The 12,333-nt window shown below is 37.1% G+C and overlaps 1 protein-coding gene across 1 annotated transcript in view; it reads right to left on the bottom strand.

Moving 5' to 3' along the window:
* The window catches only part of MTMR9 (myotubularin related protein 9), a 96,677-nt gene that overhangs the window by 61,110 nt on the left and 23,234 nt on the right, over positions 1-12,333 (bottom strand). The window lies entirely within an intron of this gene.

The raw sequence follows: 12,333 nt of genomic DNA, 5'->3' as shown, positions 1-12,333 counted from the left end.
GAGAAAACTACAGGCCAATATCACTGATGAACGTAGATGCAAAAATCCTCAACAAAATACTAGCAAACAGAATCCAACAGCACATTTAAAGGATCATACACCACGATCAAGTGGGGTTTATTCCAGGCATGCAAGGATTCTTCAATATATGCAAATCAATCAACGTGATACACCATATTAACAAATTGAAGGAGAAAAACCATATGATCGTATCAATAGATGCAGAGAAAGCTTTCGACAAAATTCAACACCCATTTATGATAAAAAGCCTGCAGAAACTAGGCATATAGGGAACTTTCCTCAACATAATAAAGGCCATATATGACAAACCCACAGCCAACATCATCCTCAATGGTGAAAACCTGAAACCATTTCCACCAACATCAGGAACAAGACAAGGTTGCCCAATATCACCACTCTTATTCAACATCGTTTTGGAAGTGTTAGCCACAGCAATCAGAGAAGAAAAGGAAATAAAAGGAATCCAAATTGGAAAAGAAGTTAAGCTGTCACTCTTTGCAGATGACATGATACTATACATAGAGAATCCTAAAGATGCTACCAGAAAACTACTAGAGCTAATCAATGAATTTCGTAAAGTAGCAGGATGCAAAATTAATGCACAGAAATCTCTGGCAATCCTGTACACTAATGATGAAAAATCTGAAAGTGAAATCAAGAAAACACTCCCATTTATCACTGCAACAAAAAGAATAAAAGATCTAGGAATAAACCTACCTAAGGAGACAAAAGACCTGTATGCAGAAAATTATAAGACATTGATGAAAGAAATTAAAGATGATACAAATAGATGGAGTGATATACCATGATCCTGGATTGGAAGAATCAATATTGGGAAAATGACTCTACTACCCAAAGCAAACTACAGATTCAATGCAATCCCTATCAAACTACCACTGGCATTTTTCACAGAATTAGAACAAAAAAATTCACAATTTGTATGGAAACACAAAAGACCCCGAAGAGCCAAACCAATCCTGAGAACGAAATACGGAGCTGGAGGAATCAGGCTCTCTGTCTTCAGACTATACTACAAAGCTACAGTAATCAAGACAGTATGGTACTGACACAAAAACAGAAAGATAGATCAATGGAACAGGATAGAAAGCCCAGAGATAAACCCACGCACATATGGTCACCATATCTTTGATAAAGGAGGCAGGAATGTACACTGGAGAAAGGACAGCCTCTTCAATAACTGGTGCTGGGAAAACTGGACAGGTACATGTAAAAGTATGAGATTAGATCACTCCTTAACACCATACACAAAAATAAGCTCAAAATGGATTAAAAACCAAATGTAAGGCCAGAAACTATCAAACTCTTAGAGGAAAACACAGGCAGAACACTCTATGACATAAATCACAGCAAGATCCTTTTGGACCCACCTCCTAGAGAAATGGAAATAAAAACAAAAATTAACACATGGGACCTAATGAAACTTCAAAGCTTTTGCACAGCAAAGGAAACCATAAACAAAACCAAAAGACAACCCTCAGAATGGGACAAAGTATTTAAAAATGAAGCAAATGACAAAGGATTAATCTCCAAAATTTATAAGCAGCTCATGCAGCTCAATAGCAAAAAAACAAACAACCCAATCCAAAAATGGGCAGAAGACCTAAATAGACATTTCTCCAAAGAAGATATACAGGCTGCCAACAAACACATGAAAGAATGCTCAACATCATTAATCATTAGAGAAATGCAAATCAAAACTACAATGAGGTATCAGCTCCCACCAGTCAGAATGGCCATCATCAAAAAATCTAGAAACAATAAATGCCTGAGAGGGTGTGGAGAAAAGGGAACACTCTTGCACTGCTGGTGGGAATGTGAATTGGTACAGCCACTATGGAGAACAGTATGGAGGTTCCTTAAACAACTACAAATACAACTACCATATGACCCAGCAATCCCACTACTAGGCATATACCCTGAGAAAACCATAATTCAAAAAGAGACATGTACCAAAATGTTCATTGCAGCTCTATTCACAATAGCCCGGAGATGGAAACAACCTAAGTGTCCATCATCGGATGAATGGATAAAGAAGATGTGGCACATATATACAATGGAATATTACTCAGCCATAAAAAGAAACGAAACTGAGCTATTTGTAATGAGGTGGATACACCTCGAGTTTCTCATACAGAGTGAAGTAAGTCAGAAAGAGAAAGCCAAATACCGTATGCTAACACATATATATGGAATTTAAGAAAAAAAACTGTCATGAAGAACCTAGCGGTAAAATGGGAATAAAGACACAGACCTACTTGAGAATGGACTTGAGGATATGGGGAGGGGGAAGGGTAAGCTGTGACAAAGCGAAAGAGAGTCATGGACATATATACAGTACCAAACGTAAGGTAGATAGATAGTGGGCAGCAGCCGCATAGCACAGGGGAGATCAGCTTGGTGCTTTGTGACCACCTGGAGGGGTGGGATGGGGAGGGTGGGAGGGAGGGAGATGCATGAGGGAAGGGATGTGGGAACAGATGTATATGTGTCACTGATTCACTTTGTGATAAAGCAGAAACTAATAAAAAAACAAAAAATAAAAAATAAAAAAAAGAGACATGTACCAAAATGTTCATTGCAGCTCTATTCACAATAGCCCAGAGATGGAAACAACCTAAGTGTCCATCATCGGATAAATGGATAAAGAAGATGTGGCACATATATACAATGGAATATTACTCAGCCATAAAAAGAAACGAAACTGAGCTATTTGTAATGAGGTGGATAGACCTAGAGTCTGTCATACAGAGTGAAGTAAGTCAGAAAGAGAAACACAAATACCGTATGCTAACAAATATATATGGAATTTAAGAATAAAATGTCATGAAAAACCTAGGCGTAAAACAGGGATAAATACACAGATCTACTTGAGAATGGACTTGAGGATATGCGGAGTGTGAAGGTGAGCTGTGACAAAGCAAGAGAGAGGCATGGACATATATACGCTACCAAACGTATGATAGATAGATAGTGGGAAGCAGCTGCATAGCACAGGGAGATCAGCTCGGTGCTTTGTGAATGCCTGGAGGGGTGGGATAGGGAGGGTGTGAGGGAGGGAGACGCAAGAGGAAAGGGATATGGGAACAGATGTATACGTATAACTGATTCACTTTGTTATAAAGCAGAAACTAATTTAAAAAAAAGAAGATCTGGCTCATCTATACAATGGAATGTTACTCAGCCATAAAAGGAAACAAAATTTATTTATTTGTTGTGAGGCGGATGGACCTAGAGTCTATCATACGGAATGAAGTATGTCAGAAAGAGAAAAACAAATATTGTATGCTAACACATATATTTGGAATCCAAAAAAAACATGGTTCTGATGAACCTAGGGGGAGGACAGGAATCAAGACGCAGATGTAGAGAATGGACTTGAGGACAAAGGGAGGGAGAAGGGTAATTTGGGACGAAGTGAGAGTGTAGCATTGACATATATAAACTACCAAATGTAAAACAGATAGCTAGTAGGAAGCAGCTGCATAGCACAAGGAAAACAGCTCAGTGCTTTGTGACCATCTAGAGGGGTGAGATAGGGAGCGTTGGAGCGAGACACAAGAGGGAGTAGATATGGGGATATATGTATACATTTAGCTGATTCACTTTGTTATACAGCAGAAACTAACATAACTTTGTAAAGCAACTATAGACCAATAAAGTTGTTAAAAAAAAGAAAAATGAAAAAGAAATGAAGGAAACGATAGCAAAGATCAAAAAAACTAAAAGCTGGTTCTTTGAGAAGATAAACAAAATTGATAAACCATTAGCCAGACTCATCAAGAAAAAAAGAGAGAAGACTCAAATCAATAGAATTAGAAATGAAAAAGGAGAAGTAACAACTGACACTGCAGAAATACAAAAGATCATGAAAGATTACTACAAGCAACTCTATGCCAATAAAAGGGACAACCTGGAAGAAATGGACAAATTCTTAGAAATGCACAACCTGCCAAGACTGAATCAAGAAGAAATAGAAAATATGAACAGACCAATCACAAGCACTGAAATTGAAACTGTGATTAAAAATCGTCCAACAAACAAAAGCCCAGGACCAGATAGCTTCACAGGAGAATTCTCTCAAACATTTAGAGAAGGGCTAACACCTATCCTTCTCAAACTCTTCCAAAATATAGCAGAGGGAGGAACACCCCCAAACTCATTCTACGAGGCCACCACCACCTTGATACCAAAACCACACAAGGATGTCACAAAGAGAGAAAAGTACAGGCCAATATCACTGATGAATATAGATGCAAAAATCCTCAACAAAATACTAGCAAACAGAATCCAACAGCACATTAAAAGGATCATACACCATGATCAAGTGGGGTTTATCCCAGGAATGCAAGGATTCTTCAATATACGCAAATCAATCAACGTGATACACCATATTAACAAATTGAAGGAGAAAAACCATATGATCATCTCAACAGATGCAGAGAAAGCTTTCGACAAAATTCAACACCCACTTATGATAAAAACCCTGCAGAAAGTAGGCGTAGAGGGAACTTTCCTCAACATAATAAAGGCCATATATGACAAGCCTACAGTCAACATCATCCTCAATGGTGAAAACCTGGAACCATTTCCACCAACATCAGGAACAAGACAAGGTTGCCCACTCTCACCACTCTTATTCAACATCGTTTTGGAAGTGTTAGCCACAGCAATCAGAGAAGAAAAGGAAATAAAAGGAATCCAAATCGGAAAACAAGAAGTAAAGCTGTCACTCTTTGCAGATGACATGATACTATACATAGAGAATCCTAAAGATGTTACCAGAAAACTACTAGAGCTAATCAATGAATTTCCTAAAGTAGCAGGATGCAAAATTAATGCACAGAAATCTCTGGCATTCCTGTACACTAGTGATGAAAAATCTGAAAGTGAAATCAAGAAAACACTCCCATTTATCACTGCAACAAAAAGAATAAAATATCTAGGAATAAACCTATCTAAGGAGACAAAAGACCTGTATGCAGAAAATTATAAGACACTGATGAAAGAAATTAAAGATGATACAAATAGATGGAGTGATATACCATGTTACTGGATTGGAAGAATCAATATTGGGAAAATGACTCTACTACCCAAAGCAAACTACAGATTCAATGCAATCCCTATCAAACTAACACTGGCATTTTTCACAGAACTAGAACAATAAATTTCACAATTTGTATGGAAACACAAAAGACCCCGAAGAGCCAAAGCAATCTTGAGAACGGAATACGGAGCTGGAGGAACCAGGCTCCCTGACTTCAGACTATACTACAAAACTACAGTAATCAAGACAGTATGGTACTGGCACAAAAACAGAAAGATAGATCAATGGAACAGGATAGAAAGCCCAGAGATAAACCCACACACATATGGTCACCTTATCTTTGATAAAGGAGGCAGGAATGTACAGTGGAGAAAGGACAGCCTCTTCAATAACTGGTGCTGGGAAAACTGGACAGGTACATGTAAAAGTATGAGATTAGATCACTCCCTAACATCATACACAAAAATAAGCTCAAAATGGATTAAAGACCTAAATGTAAGGCCAGAAACTATCAAACTCTTAGAGGAAAACACAGGCAGAACACTCTATGACATAAATCACAGCAAGATCCTTTTGGACCCACCTCCTAGAGAAATGGAAATAAAAACAAAAATTAACACATGGGACCTAATGAAACTTCAAAGCTTTTGCACAGCAAAGGAAACCATAAACAAAACCAAAAGACAACCCTTAGAATGGGACAAAGTATTTAAAAATGAAGCAAATGACAAAGGATTAATCTCCAAAATTTATAAGCAGCTCATGCAGCTCAATAGCAAAAAAACAAACAACCCAATCCAAAAATGGGCAGAAGATCTAAATAGACATTTCTCCAAAGAAGATATACAGACTGCCAACAAATACATGAAAGAATGCTCAACATCATTAATCATTAGAGAAATGCAAATCAAAACTACAATGAGATATCATCTCACACCAGTCAGAATGCCCATCCTCAAAAAATCTAGAAACAATAAATGCTGGAGAGGGTGTGGAGAAAAGGGAACACTCTTGCACTGCTGGTGGGAATGTGAATTGGTACAGCCACTATGGAGAACAGTATGGAGGTTCCTTAAACAACTACAAATACAACTACCATATGATCCAGCAATCCCACTACTAGGCATATACCCTAAGAAAACCAAAATTCAAAAAGAGACATGTACCAAAATGTTCATTGCAGCTCTATTCACAATAGCCCGGAGATGGAAACAACCTAAGTGCCCATCATCCGATGAATGGATGAAGAAGATGTGGCACATATATACAATGGAATATTACTCAGCCATAAAAAGAAAGGAAATTGTGCTATTTGTAATGAGGTGGATACACCTAGAGTCTGTCATACAGAGTGAAGTAAGTCAGAAAGAGAAAGACAAATACTGTATGCTAACACATATATATGGAATTTAAGAAAAAAAATGTCATGAAGAACCTAGGGGTAAGACAGGAATAAAGACATAGACCTACTTGAGAATGGACTTGAGGATATGGGGAGGAGGAAGGGTAAGCTGTGACAAAGCGATAGAGAGGCATGGACATATATACAGTACCAAACGTAAGGTAGATAGATAGTGGGAAGCAGCTGCAGGGAGATCAGCTCGGTGCTTTGTGACCACCTAGAGGGGTGGGATAGGTAGGGTGTGAGGGAGACGCAAGAGGGAGGGGATATGGGGATATATGTATACTTACAGCTGATTCACTTTGTTATAAAGCAGAAACTAACACACCATTGTAAAGCAATTATACTCCAATAAAGATGTAAAAAATAAATAAATAAATAAATAAAATAAAAAATCCTTTTACAAGATACTATATTTTTAATTAAATGTTTTCACTGTTCAGTTATTCACATCACTAATTTAAAAGACAGTTTCTAATAAATTATTTTTTAAAAAGGAACTTACCTGTTTCCTGCTCACCCATCATCTAATTCCCTTTCCCCAGAAGCAACCATTTTCAACTCTTTCAGCTTTTTTTTTTTTTTTTAATTTTTGGCTGTTTTTCACAATTAGGTATTACTTACTGATTTCCTACTCCAGAGAATGCTATGATTCTTCATTGACCTGCAATGCCACTTCTGTCAAATATTAACTTTCCACACGTTGGCCTCTCTATTCTGTCCCACTCGTCTAGCTGCAGCATGTCCATCCATGGCTTTTAGAATAAGCTTTGTATTTAGTAGGCTACGTCTCCTAGAGTCCTCTTCGCTCTTTCTTGTTCTTCAAGAGAACCTTGGCTCCCCTTGATCCTTTGCTCTTTCATGTAACTTTTATCAAATTCCACTTAGAAGCCCACTGGTTTTTTAATAAGATGGCACCAACTTTATAGATTGATTTGGAGACATCTTTATAATATTTAACACCCTTATCTATGAGCATAGTGTCCCTCCACTTACCAAAGCTTTCTTAATTTTTCAATAAAGTTTTAAAATTCTCTCAATAAACATCTTTCATATCTTTTCTTAGATATACTCCTAGGAACCTTATATTTTTATTGCATTTTAGTTGTATGTCTTCAAAATTATGTTTGGGGGCTTCCCTGGTGGCGCAGTAATTGGGAGTTCACCTGCCAATGCGGGGGACACGGGTTCGTGCCCCGGTCCGGGAGGATCCCACATGCCGCAGAGCGGCTGGGCCTGCGGGCCATGGCCACTGGGCCTGCGCTTCCAGGGCCTGTGCTCCGCAGCGGGAGAGGCCATGGCGGTGGGAGGCCCGCATACCACACACACACACACAAAAAAAGTTTGGTGTAGAGAAATGCCTACAATTTCAAGATTCTTTCAGTTTCCTATGTAGAAAAGCATATAATCAACAACTAAGAGCAGGGACTTCCCTGGTGGTCCAATGGTTAAGACTTCGCGCACCCAATGCAGGGGGGCAGGTTTAACCCCCGATCGGGGAATTAAGATCCCATGTACTGTGCGGCCAAAAAAAACAAAACAAAAAAAACCGACTAATAGCAATTTTGCTTCTTTCATTTCAATCCTAATACCTTTTATTTTTCCTTCTTGTCTTCTTGAGTCAGCTAGGAGTAGCGATGGCAGGCATCTTTGTCTCGCTCTTGAACTTAAAGGGAATAATGAAAGATTTGCTTTTTGTATATTTTTGTTTTTGTAGCTACCTTGTATCAGATTAAATAAATTCCTTTCAAATCCAACTCTGCTAAGAGCTTTTGTCATAAGTAGATGTTTAATTTTATCAAATTGGTTTTTTTTCTCTTCTAATTTTGTTTCACCATGTATGTAATTTGTCTTTTCTCTTTGGTTAATATTGTGATATTCTCTTTGCCTTACTGTTCGATAGCTGAACTCAATACATCTAAGTAAAAATTTCCTTTTGATTATCCTACATGGTGTTTGCTGGGATACCCTTGTGCATCTTTGCAGTCCATAGATTCCCCTCCACACCCAATACAAGGAAATCACTAATCTGCTTTCGGTCACTTTTAGTGTCTTATTTAAGAAATCTTTGCCTAATCGATGGTCATAAAGATTTTCTCCTGTGTTTTCTTCAAGAAATTGTATACCTTTAGCTCTTATGTTTTAGTCTATAATATATTTTGAGTTAATTTTTGTGGATGGAAGTAAAGGTCTAGATCTATCTTTTATCAGTCCAATTGTTCCAATGCCATTAGTTGAAAAAAACTCTCCTTTACCTATAGAATTGTCTAGGCACCTTTGGCAAAAATTGACCACAAATGGGAGAGTTTCTCTCTAGACCCTCTATCCTGTTCCATGGATTTATATATCTATCCTTAAGCCAATATACCACATTCTCTTGATTACTGTAACCTGATAGTAAATTTTGAAATCAAGTAATGTAAATAATTTAGCTATTTTTTTTCAAAGTTGTTTTGGCTATTCTAGTAACTCTGCAGTTCCATATAAATTTCAGGATAACCTTGACAATTTCTACAAAGACATCTATTGGAATTTTGATAGGAGTTGCACTCAATCAATAAATCAATTTGGAGAGAATCAGCATCTTAATGAGAGGTCAGCAAACTATAGTCCACAAGCCAAATCCAGGCCCCTGCTTGTTTTTGTAAATGCGGACATACCTCAGAGACATTGCAGGTTTGGTTCCAGACCACTGCAATGAAGTGAATATTGCAACAAAGCGAGTCACAAATTTTTTGCTTTCCCAATGCATGTATATGTTTACACTATACTGTAGTCTATTAAGTGTGCAACATCAATATGTCTTAAAAAAATAAAATGTACATACTTAATTTTAAAATATTTTGTTGCTAAAAAATGCTAACCATCATCTGAGCCATTAGCAAGTCATAATCTTTCTGCTGGTGGAGGATTTGAAATATTTTCAGAATTACCAAAATGCAACAGAGACATGAAGTAAGCAAACGCTGTGGAAAAATGGCACTGAAAGACTTGCTTGACATAGGATTGCCACAAACCTTCAATTTGTAAAGAACGCAATATCTGAAAAGCACAATAAGATGAAAACGCAATAAAATGAGGTATGCCTGTAAGATACTATTGGAACACAGCACCACCCATTCATTGATATATTATCTATTGCTGTTTTCATGCTGTTAACAGCAGAGTGGAGCAGCTGCAACAAAGATTTCATGACCCCCAAAGCCTAAAGTATTTACTATTGGGTCCTTTACATAACTCAGCCCATTACTGATCTTAATCATATTGTCTTCCAATCCATGAACATGTGTTTCTCCTTTTATTTAGATGTCCTTTAACTTCTCTCAGCAATGTTTTGTGTTTTTCAGTGTATAGATCCTGCCCTTTTGTTAAACTTATTACTAAGTATTTTATTCATTTTAAGATTGCTTATTGCCAGTTAGATTTTGTACACTTGTATCGAGCAACCTTGCTAAACTTATTAGTTCTAGTTATTTTGTTCATTTCTACTCTTATTTTAATCATTTCATTCTTTCAAGTTACTTTGCTCATTTTTTCCCCAGTTTCTTAAGTTGGAGCTTAAGTTGGTGATTTTAGAACTTTCTTCTTGTTTTATATTAGCACTTTAACATTATAAGTTTCTCTCTAAACATTGCTTTAGCTATATTCTACAAATTTTGATATTATCATTCAGTTCAAAATATTTCCTAATTTCCTTTCTGATTTCATCTTTGAGTTACAGATTATTTACAGGCATTTTGTTTAATTTAGAAAGACTGGGTATTCCTCGATACCTTAGTGTTAACTGATTTCTAATATAATTACTCTGTGATCAGGGATTATATACTGTATGGTTTCAATCCTTTTAAATTTATTGATATTTATTTAATAGCCCAGCGTATATTCTCTCTTAGAAAACATACCATGTGCTCTTGCATGTTGTTTATTCTGCAGAAGTTGGGAAGTAGTATTCAATGAATACCGGAGAGTGCTGTTCAGATTCTCTGTCTCTACTTGTTTTGTTGTTGTTTTGTTTCAGTTTAGTTGTTCTATTACTTGCTGAGAGGGCAGTTTAAACAATCTACAATCATCACAGAATTGCTTATTTCTTCATTTCCATCAATTTTGGCTATCAAGCACAAATATTTATTTTTATATATAAATCATAATGTTGTCCTGATGAATTTTATTATTATGGAATGACCCTCTTTATTTGATCATATTCTGTCTTGAAGTTTTTTTTTAATCTGGAATGAATAAAGCTACCTCTTTTTTATACTTACTATTTTCATGGCACATTTTCCCCACCCCTTTATTTTCAATCCACCTCTTTATATTCAAAATACATCTCTTGTACACAGCAATATTTGCATCTTGCTTTCTTTTCTTCTTCTTCTTCTTTTTTTGGCCACACCACGCAGCTTGAGGGATCTCAGTTCCCCGACCAGGGACTGAACCCAAGCCTTCAGCAGTGAAAGCCTTGGAATCCTAACCACTAGGCCACCAGGGAACTCTCTTGCTTTTTTTTCTTTAATTCATTCTGACAGTCTCTGCCTTTTAATTGGAGCATTTAGCTCACCAATATTAAATAATGATACAGCTGGATTTTAGTCTAGCATTTATTTTGTTTGCCCCTTCAGTTTTTATTGCTGTTTCTTCTTTCCCACTTTCTTTTGAATTATTTAAATACTTTTTAGAATTGCACTTTAATGTATCAATTTTTTAATTATACCTCTTAACATTTTTAAGAAGTGACTGCTTAAGACAATGGTTCTCAGCTAGGGGTGATTTTGCCCCAAGAGAACATCTGTCAATGACTGAATAAACAAGACCAAAAGACAACCCTCAGAATGGGACAAAATATTTGCAAATGAAGCAAATGACAAAGGATTAATCTCCAAAATTTATAAGCAGCTCATGCAGCTCAATAGCAAAAAAACAAACAACCCAATCCAAAAATGGGCAGAAGACCTAAATAGACATTTCTCCAAAGAAGATATACAGACTGCCAACAAACACATGAAAGAATGCTCAACATCATTAATCATTAGAGAAATGCAAATCAAAACTACAATGAGATATTATCTCACACCAGTCAGAATGGCCATCATCAAAAAATCTAGAAACAATAAATGCTGGAGAGGGTGTGGAGAAAATGGAACACTCCTGCACTGCTGGTGGGAATGTGAATTGGTACAGCCACTATGGAGAACAGTATGGAGGTTCCTTAAACAACTACAAATACAACTACCATATGACCCAGCAATCCCACTACTGGGCATATACCCTGAGAAAACCATAATTCAAAAAGTCATGTACCAAAATGTTCATTGCAGCTCTTCCAGAGATGGAAACAACCTAAGTGTCCATCATCGGATGAATGGATAAAGAAGATGTGGCACATACATACAATGGAATATTACTCAGCCATAAAAAGAAACGAAATTGAGCTATTTGTAATGAGGTGGATAGACCTCGAGTCTGTCATACAGAGTGAAGTAAGTCAGAAAGAGAAAGACAAATACCGTATGCTAACACATATATATGGAATTTAAGGAAAAAAATGTCATGAAGAACCTAGGGGTAAAACAGGAATAAAGACACAGACCTACTAGAGAATGGACTTGAGGATATGGGGAGGGGGAAGGGTAAGCTGTGACAAAGTGAGAGAGTGGCATGGACATATATACACTACCAAACGTAAAATAGATAGCTAGTGGGAAGCAGCTGCATGGCACACGGAGATCAGCTCAGTGCTTTGTGACCGACTGGAGGGGTGGGATAGGGAGGGTGGGAGGGAGGGAGACGCAAGAGGGAAGGGATATGGGAACAGATGTATATGTATAACTGATTCACTTTGTTATAA

This window comes from Mesoplodon mirus (genome assembly GCF_964341445.2).
Source record: "Mesoplodon mirus genome assembly, chromosome: 1".
In the NCBI taxonomy this organism is placed as follows: domain Eukaryota; kingdom Metazoa; phylum Chordata; class Mammalia; order Artiodactyla; family Ziphiidae; genus Mesoplodon; species Mesoplodon mirus.
Note: the sequence above shows the minus strand (reverse complement) of the source record. Positions and strands in the feature narration are given on the sequence as shown.